A 10,000-nucleotide genomic window follows, 5' to 3' on the forward strand; every position below is an offset into this window, starting at 1 on the left:
CCATCGTTAACATAATATAGCCTGACACAAGAACCGTGGCCTTCGTAAAGTTATGGCCTGGCACTGACCAAAAAATGGCATCAAAATGCCAGTCTTTTGCCACAAAAGAAAACAAATCGTGAGTTGTATTCAATAGTTCAACCAATGAAATAACTTGTTTCCATGAGCACTACTAACGACAACTCACTCGGCGCAAAACCAAATAATGACGTCAAACTGCCAGTCATTTTGGATTTCAGGGTCACGCTATAACATAACGATGGCTCCGCAAGAACCCTCCAGAACGCATAACTTGACGACATTTTTTAGGTTTATGCAGCGTCTAGTGAGTTGTCGTTAGTAGTGCTTAATGAAACAAGTTCTCCCATTGGTTAAACTATTGAATGCAACTCACGGTTTGTTTTCTTTCGTGTCCAAAGACTTGTCTTTTGACGTCATTTTTTGGTCAGTGTCAGCGTAGACATCGTAAAGTTATAACCTGACATTGACAAAAAAATGACGTCAAAATGCCACTCTTTTGCCACAACAAAAAACAAATCGTGAGTTGTATTCAATAGTTCAACCAATGAAATAACCTGTTTCCTTGAGCTCTACTACGGCAACTCACTAGACGCTGCACAAACCTAAAAAATGACGGCAAACTGCCCGTCAGGTATAGATAGTATGCGCTTGGCTAAGAAGCTCATACATTGCCATCCGGAAGTATAACGGACCAACACACAAAGCTATGTGTATCCATGAACTTTTATAGTCAGGTTAATACAGTTCAGTGAGCATTACTTAAAAACGCTGATGGCAAAAAACAATAACAAAGACCTGAGTGACGTCATCTTCGAACTATCTATAACTTTACGATGGCTACGGTTTAAGTGCTGTCTTGTATAAGGTTATTGTTTGATTAAAAATGGTTCAGTTGGGAAGAGCCAGTCCGCGACCTTTGTAAACTCATGGCCTGACACTGACCAACAAATGACGTCAAAAGACAAGCTTTTGGCCACAAAAAAAAAAAAAAACAAATTGTGAGTTGCATTCAGCTGTTCAACCAGTGGGATCACTTGTTTCTTTGAGAACGACTAAAGACAACTCACTAGGCGGTCCACAAACCTAAAAATGACGTCAAGATATAGGTCTTGGTGGGTTTTAGTGACAGGCGAAAAGTTAACCATAGCTACGATCAGTCGCTGTTTAATCATTTCTGGAATTCGTCTTAGTATTTTGTGGACGAGTGGTTGGAGTGTCTATTAACATGAAATAACTAAGTTTGCGTCACTCAGGTCTTTGCTATTGATATCGACATGTGAGTTGATTTTACTCATTTTATAATGCTCTGAATCGTTAATTTACATAGCACTTTTAGAACTCCAGGACATCCATCAACAGTATATATATATATATATATATATATATATATATATATATATATATATATATCATGATGACATTCTGAAGCTAAGAACACTTGCACTAGACAAAGATTTATAGAGGCAAATTACTAATTGGATAATAGAAACAGACTGACAAAGGTCCATGGAGACTGAGCAGCTATATTTATAATAATGATAATAATAATAATAATAATAATAATAATAATAATAATAATAATAATAATAATAATAATAATAATAATAATAATAATAATAATAATAATAAATATTAATAATATATAATAATAATAATAATAATAATAATAATAATAATAATAATAATAATAATAATAATAATAATAATAATAATAATAATAATTATTATTATTATTATTATTATTATTATTATTATTATTATTATTATTATTATTATTAATACTATTATTATTATTATTATTATTATTATTATTATTATTATTATTATTATTATTATTATTATTATTATTATTATTATTATTATTATTATATTATTATAAATATATAATCTCCACCCATTAAACCGTTAGCCCATGCATCCACTGTCAATCCATTATTATTATTATTATTATTATTATTATTATTATTATTATTATTATTGTTATTATTATTATTATTATTATTATTATTATTATTTATTATTATTATTATTATTATTATTATTATTATTTATTATTATTATTATTGTATTATTATTATATTATTATTATTATTATTATTATTTATTATTATTATTATTATTATTATTATTATTATTATTATTATTATTGTTATTATATATTATTATAATTATTATTATTATTATTATTATTATTATTATTATTATTATTATTAGTATTATTATTATTATTATTATTATTATTATTATATAATGTATATGATCTCTACCCATTATTAAACCGTTAGCCCATGCATCCACTGTCAATCCATCTATCTATCTATCTATCTATCTATCTATCTATCTATCCATCCATATCATCCATTGTTGTTGGTTAATTCTGAAAAATCCGAAATAACTTATTATTATATCCCACGCCATCTGCATTGGTTGTTAATCATAATCCTATCTAATGCACACTGATTGTTATTTTGGTCTTATTGTTATTCAGGATGACGTTTTCTGTGCTCATATCACTATTTGATGACGTAAAAAGTATATAAACACCCTTAATGACTACTTTTACTTTTACTGCAGCTATGAATGTCTTTTTTATGGATACTCCATTAACCTTTTGACGGTGGGAACGAATTGCTTTAAAAATAATATCTAATCTCCCTCTTTATAGTACAGTGTAAAAAAATCATTATCGTCATGTCGTATTTTTTGTTGATTCATAAACTGTAAATTATTTGAATTGTACCAAGGTCTTTTGTTGTCTCACGATTTCATTTAATTATTAATTTATAATTCAACCTATTCAATACTTAATCTGTTCATTAAATCTTTAGATGATTTTACATTATTAGCATTATCATAATAATAATGATAATAATGATGATGATGATAATAATAATAATAATAATAATAATAATAATAATAATAATAATAATAATAATAATAATAATAATAATAATAATAATAATAATAATAATAATAATAATAATAATAATAATAATAATAATAATAATAATGATAATAATAATATTACATTACATACCCCTGTGTCAAGATGAACAAAATGACCAATCGCGATGTTAGATATTTCAAAATCTGTGAACACTTTTCACTATGTGGGTCACTTTGAGCACATTTAGCAATGTGACCAATGGCCTCGAACACATGGAAAGTTAATATAGATCATACCCATAGTTAATTGCCATCCATGTTTATTCTCTCTAAACTGTATTAACCAGACTATACTCATTCAATGGGAGCGATCTATATTCATGTTTTTGTCCAACCAGGTCATCAATTACATGATTTGTTGCTCTCCAACTATTGGACATTTCTTAACAAATGCAAACACGCTGCTTTGTTTACAAATGTTGTAAACATACGCATGTGTCAAGCTGAACCAAATGACCAATCGTGATGTTAGATATATAAAAAGCTGTGATAACTTTTCACTATGTAGGTCACTTTGAGCAAACTTTGCAATGTGACCAATGACCTCGAGCACATGGAAATGTAATATAGATCGCGCCCATTTTACACATAGTTTTGTGTGTTGGTCTATTATATAGATAGAATGCTCTTGGCCGAGGAGTTCACAACATTGCCATCCTGAAGTTTAACGGACCAACACACAAACTCTGTGTAACCTTGAACTTTTTATAGTCTGGTTAATACAGTGTAGTGAGAACAACTCACAAACGCGGATGGCAAAAACAATAACAAAGGCCTGAGTGACGTCATCTGCATACTATCTATATTCGAATGGCAATGTTGTGAGTTTCTTAGCCAAACTCACATTATCTGTAGCCTGACACTGACCAAAGAATGACGTCAAAAGACAAGTCTTTGACCACAAAAGAAAAAGAAAACAAATTCTGAGTTGTATTCAGTAGTTCGACCAATGGGACCATTTCAGGACAACCCCCTAGACGGCATTAAACTAATTTATAAATGACGTCAAACAAGTCTTGGTGTCAGGCTGGACGTTAACGAAGGCTACGTTTATATTCGCCATGCGGATGTTGTGAGCTATTTATTTAAACGCATAGCGTCAATATTGGGAAAACTCACATGAAAATAATATTTCAAAGGGCTTAACTATATATGGGAGTGAAAAAAAACGCACAAGCCACAAAACTAAGGAAAGCCTAAAACGAAAATACCTGTCTGATTTGTGAGGGTCCGTGTCATTTTTTTTATTCAACCATCAACTCCGATCAAGTAACGAACCGTGGCCTTCGTAAACTGATGGCCTGATCGTAGCCATGGTTAACATATAGCCTGACACTAGAACCGTAGCCATCGTTAAGTTATAGCCTGACACTGAAACCCAAAAAGACTGACATTTTGACGTCATTATTTGGTTTTTGCACCCCTTGTGAGTTATAGATAGTATGCAGATGACGTCACTCAGGCCTTTGTTATTGTTTTTGCCATCCGCGTTTGTGAGTTGTTCTCACTAAACTGTATTAACCAGACTATAAAAGTTCATGGTTACACAGAGTTTGTGTGTTGGTCCGTTATACTTCCGGATGGCAATGTTGTGAACTCCTTGGCCAAGCGCATTCTATCTATAGATAGTAGAGCTCATGGAAACAAGTGGTCCCATTGGTTGAACTATTGAATACAACTCACGATTTGTTTTTCTTTTGTGGCCAAACACTGCATTTTGACGTCATCTTTTGGACAATGCCAGGTTATAATTTAACGATGGCTACGCTATAACCCTCTAGACAAGTCTTTGGCACAGAAGAAAACAAATCGTGAGTTGTATTCAACAATTCAATCAATGGGATCACTTATATCCTTGACCAATACGAAAGACAACTCACGAGGCGGTCCACAAACCTAAAAACGATATCAAAAGATGGGTCTGAGTGGGTTTTAGTCTCAGGCAAAAAGTTAACGATGGCTACGGACTGACGCAGGTTTCTGTCAAACACATTCACTCGATACGCGAACACGGACTGAGAAGGGTTAATGCCTCGCCACTGTTTTCATCCGATTATAAATACTCTCCTTGTATTTTGTGCAACCCGAATTTACCTGTGTTTTCTCATTCGATCCGGACTGTTTCAAAGAAAGTAAATTTTATCCATCTACTCATTTCTCAAAACGGTGTTAGATATGTCGGAATGAATCGGATCTCGAAAAGTGAATTTAGAAATGAAGTAGATAATGAAAAATACGAACTCTTGGGTGTTTTGCAATGCAAGAAAATGTATTTATTCTCCAATAAAAATTAAAAATTCACCCCAAATACCGGAGTATACTCAATGTCTCAATCGCCTCTATGTTACATGTTTGTGTTGAGAATATTGGCTATTAATTTAAATGTTGGCCAACTATGTTCGCGGCGTTTGTGCGTGTTGAACCCGTGACCTCAAGAAGTCGGGGAGAGAAGGCCTAAATAAGACTATGGTTAGAAGTGATATTTTTGGGGGTCGTGGATAGCTCATATGGCAGAGTCACGATCTCCCCGGCCAAGAGTTGTCGTACCAGTTAGGTCGCGGGTTCAAGCCCCCATTACCGCCGCAAAATTTTTATTCTCTATTGTCCTCTGGCACTTTTCTACTCACTTCATTTCTTGCTGTTACTCCACTATAACGACGAGAAACTAACCCCAACTTTCAAGTGTATGGTTATAAATAGAATTACCAAGACCTTGGTCATCCCGACATATTACCGTTTTGAGACGATGAGCCACAAATATAAACAAAATTGCATTGTTTACTGCTGTGTATTATATCAAACGTCAGCTGTTATATAGCCCAATATCCATTAAATATGCTCAAATCGTTTTACAAGCTGTCTCAAGGCAACAGCAACACTCAACATGCAGGACGAGACCTGATCATGACGCTTGTAAGGCGCTATCTTATTCTCTTTTTTTTAAAATCCAAAACGTTTATTTAAAATTTTGGTCAGAAATCTCGTCCTTCAGATATCGACGAATACAACGATCCACATTTTGTGAAAGAATTATCAATCCTGAGTCTTCCTTACTAGGACCCGGGTTTGATAGTTTTTTTATCAATTGTGGATCATTTTAATCGATCGATATTTGAAGGATATGTTTGGCCTAAAATGTTCATACGTGTTTTTGGGAAGGAATTCTGTAAATTCACATGATCTAAAGAGAGGATTTTATATTATAATTATCTCACTTTAAACGTTTCCAACATCCGACTGATTGTGTCATTCACTGTAACATATTACATCAATGACAGATTATTGACCAGAGTCAGTTCGATCTGGCGGAAATTACTGTCTGATAGACTAGCGTCTTGTTCAAATGGTAGCAATCAATTGCTTTCGTTCGTTTCATGCTACAAAAACTCATTCTCAATGAGCCTTACTATCACTCTTTGACATCTGCTTCATCACGTCAAAATACTGTTTTGATTGTAAGTGGCATCTAATCCAAATAATATTTAGAGTTGTGAACGACTAAAATGGGACGCAACTCGGTTAATTGTTCAAATTGCTTAAGTAAAAGAAAAGTTGTGTCCCTTGATAAATTGACATTTGAGTCGTGAACATGATCGATTTTTGGACAGTTTTACGTGCACTTTTTGTAAACGTGGCTTTGAATGACAACTTAATATCGTTGACCTATCTGGCAGCAATGTCAAGAGACGTTGCGCGTTGTTATTTGCCGGATGAGTGACAATAACCACCGAAAGAAAAAAAGAAATTAACCCGGCATTGAGACTATCGTTACTATCAAATTGAGAAATTTCAAAGTCCGGGATCACTGATTTTGGAGTGGGTTTTTTTTTTCATATTTATTTCTTTATTCCTTTGTCTGCCATTGTTGCATACACGATTTATTCAGCCCTTGGTCCTTTGGTAAGGAGCTTTACTTACTTACCTATCCTCTTCATTCCTTGGCGCCAACAAGGTTCCTCCAGGTATCTCTGTCTTTCATCTCCTCCTCAATGTTCTCCAGGTGCCCAAATGGTCTGCCTCTCTTTCTCTTTCCCGATGGGTACCATCTTAGTGCTGTATAAGGCAGTCTGGACTTTACAGACATTGGGAAATTCCCAAAGCATTGGGATTCTATAGAAACGTTCTATTGAAATAATCATATTTCTGTTCTTTTATCAACATCGGTTGTATTTTAACCACATGTTTCATGGGAATGAGAGAGACTGGGAGAGATATACAAGCAGACACAAAGAGAGCAACATAAAGAGAAAGATAGAACAAGAGAGAGAGAGAGAGAGAGAGAGAGAGAAAGAGAAAGAGAGAGTGCAAGATACCCTGAGGGAGAAATACAAGCAGAGTTAAGTTCATGTTCAACGTCTTTATCTGCAAAAGGCGGATTGCCCATCACTGCAGATTTTATACAATAATGTGGTGACTTTCTCCATTATTGTGTTATTGAGTTGAAAGATAAATGTTTAATAGTTGACCAAATTTGTTGTTGTTGGTAATATCTAGGATTTCTGGTGGGAGAGTGTTCCATTCCTTGGGAAGAAACTGTTTTTTTTATTAATTTGTTGGATCTGTGTGTTGGAATTGTGAACTGCTATGATAATTTCTTGTGAATGCACAGTGTTGTTTTGTGAAATACTGTGGTAGAATTACTGCTGTTTTGTTGGAATGTACTGTTCTCTATAGAAATTGGAGGCGTTTTTTTCTTTCCGCCTACTTGGATGGATAGGGGATGGATTGAAAGACCGGGAGATGGAGAAATTATAATAATTAATGTAATTCAATGTCTCTCAAAAGATGCATTGGCTAACTCTGAAATCATCTATATCTATCTATCTTCTTCTTCTTCTTCTTCTTCTTCTTCTTCTTCTTCTTCTTCTTCTTCTTCTTCTTCTTCCTTCTTCTTCTTCTTCTTCCTTCTTCTTCTTCTTCCTTCTTCTTCTTCCTTCTTCTTCTTCTTCCTTCTTCTTCTTCCTTCTTCTTCTTCTTCTTCTTCTTCCTTCTTCTTCTTCTTCTTTCTTCTTCTTCTTCTTCTTCTTCTTCTTCTTCTTCTTCTTCTTCTTCTTCTTTTTATTCTTCTTCTCATATGCCTTTATATCTGGAATCCCGTTTCGTAGATGAAGGTACTAGTCTTTTTGAGTTTTTATAGCTGGACGAACCATTTTTATATAGAGAGAGAGTTTGCAGAGAGTCATATTATCTTTTCTCTATGGATTGTTTATTTTCTGCATCGCTGCACTATATGCTCTGCATCTTCCTCCTCCACACCACATGAACAGACCGGTGACTGTGTCAATTTATATAAGTGCATATAATATTTGCAAGTCTAATAACCCAGAATAAGTATTGTCATTGTCATTGTCATTGTATGATTTCATTGTATGTTATATCATTTAAACCATATTGTCTTGTCTTGTAGAGTATTTCATTGCAACAACGCCTTAAAAGGTGTATGTTGTTGTTGTTATTATTATTATTATTATTATTATTATTATTATTATTATTATTATTATTATTATTATATTATTATTATTATTTTTATTATTATATTATTATCATTATTATTATTATTTATTTATTATTTTATTATTATTTATTATTATTATTATTATTATTATTATTATTATTATTATTATTATTATTATTATTGTTATCATTTTCCAGACAAACTCAGTTAAAATCTCGACTTTTAAAACTATGGACACCCGTTTGATGATGCTATTATTGGCGGTGTGTGTTGTACTGTCCACCAATACGGTCAGTGGTGATGGTGGTCAGGACTATGGTGGCATTATGCATTATCAGAAACGCATGACAGAAGGTAAATATGAACAATCTATTATATGTTAATAGAGGCGGTATGATAGATACAAAGATCACATATTCGGTCACAAATGCCGAAACCCATGCACCCTATTCAAAGATGTGGTACAGGGGAAAATGGAGGGCCAACGAAGAAGAGGAAGACCTAGGCTTAGTTATATGTGTCAGTGCATGGCATAATCAGTAAGAAGGTGAAAATTTTGGATTGGCATATTTTTTTCTGGATTTTCTGAAAGCATATTTTCACAAGAACATTTTAATTTTTATTTGAAGTAAATCGGGTGATTTTTCATGAAGTTATGGTCAGATGTATGGGAATGGTATCCACCAAATTTTTTCGAATTTCATATTTTTCAACGTGAGTAGCTGTAAGAAATATTTAGAAGTGACATTAAGCTTTGATATTTCATGAAGATGTACAAAAAAGGGTTGATTATGAAAAGAACTCATTTTTGATTTTAAAAATTGACCTTTTAACTAAACTTGGCAATATTTCAGTTCAAACTTTTTCACCATCCGACTGATTATGTCATTCACTGTAACATATAAATAATACCCTAGAATGGGAAGATATGAATGGAAGAGAGTTGTAAGATACAGACATCAGACGGGGGGAATATACTTCCGGATGGCAATGTTCAGAGTCATGCGGGCAGCCAACGTCAAAGAGGACGACGCTGGATAGTAAGTGCGGCTATGTGGTCTAGTGGTATGACACCCGCTGTCCGATCGGAAGGTCTTGGGATCGAGCCTCGCTCTCGACGCATAGTTGAGTCCTTGGAAAAGGCTCTTTACTCACATTTTCTCACCATACTCAGGTGTAAAATGAGTACCAGACCGTTAACAGCGTTGTCTTTGTCCGGAAAATTGTAATTGTACAGGCGTCATGTCCCGTCCTACATGTTAAATGTTGCCCAGGGACCCCTTGTAAAGCGCTTTGAGCACATTTAGTGGATATTGCACTATATAAAGCTCAGTTTTTTAAAAGTAAGTATGATACAAAGATACAACATGAAGATAAAAAAAAAACACTTGAGCTTTTATATAGAGCAATATCCACCAGACATGCTTAAAAGCGCTTTACAAGGGGGTCCCTGACGTGTCATGTAGAACGAGATATGACGCCTGATAGGCGATATTACAAATATTTTTCGGACAGAGACAACGATGTTAACGGCCAGGTACTCATTATACACCTGAGTACGGTGAGATAATGTGAATA

At 33.7% G+C, this 10,000-nt stretch overlaps 1 long non-coding RNA gene across 1 annotated transcript in view; it reads left to right on the forward strand.

Moving 5' to 3' along the window:
• The first annotated feature begins 4,840 nt into the window (after nt 1-4,840).
• Nucleotides 4,841-10,000, forward strand: part of LOC144956582 (uncharacterized) — an 8,649-nt gene continuing 3,489 nt past the window's right edge. The window contains exons 1-3 of the long non-coding RNA XR_013641974.1: nt 4,841-5,099; nt 5,775-5,880; nt 8,620-8,776. This is a non-coding gene — a long non-coding RNA (uncharacterized LOC144956582). The remainder of the gene's footprint in view (nt 5,100-5,774; nt 5,881-8,619; nt 8,777-10,000) is intronic.

This window comes from Berghia stephanieae, chromosome 11 (assembly GCF_034508935.2).
Source record: "Berghia stephanieae isolate SIO BIC M18660-M18661 chromosome 11, UCSD_Bste_1.3, whole genome shotgun sequence".
Classification (NCBI taxonomy): Eukaryota; Metazoa; Mollusca; class Gastropoda; order Nudibranchia; family Aeolidiidae; genus Berghia; species Berghia stephanieae.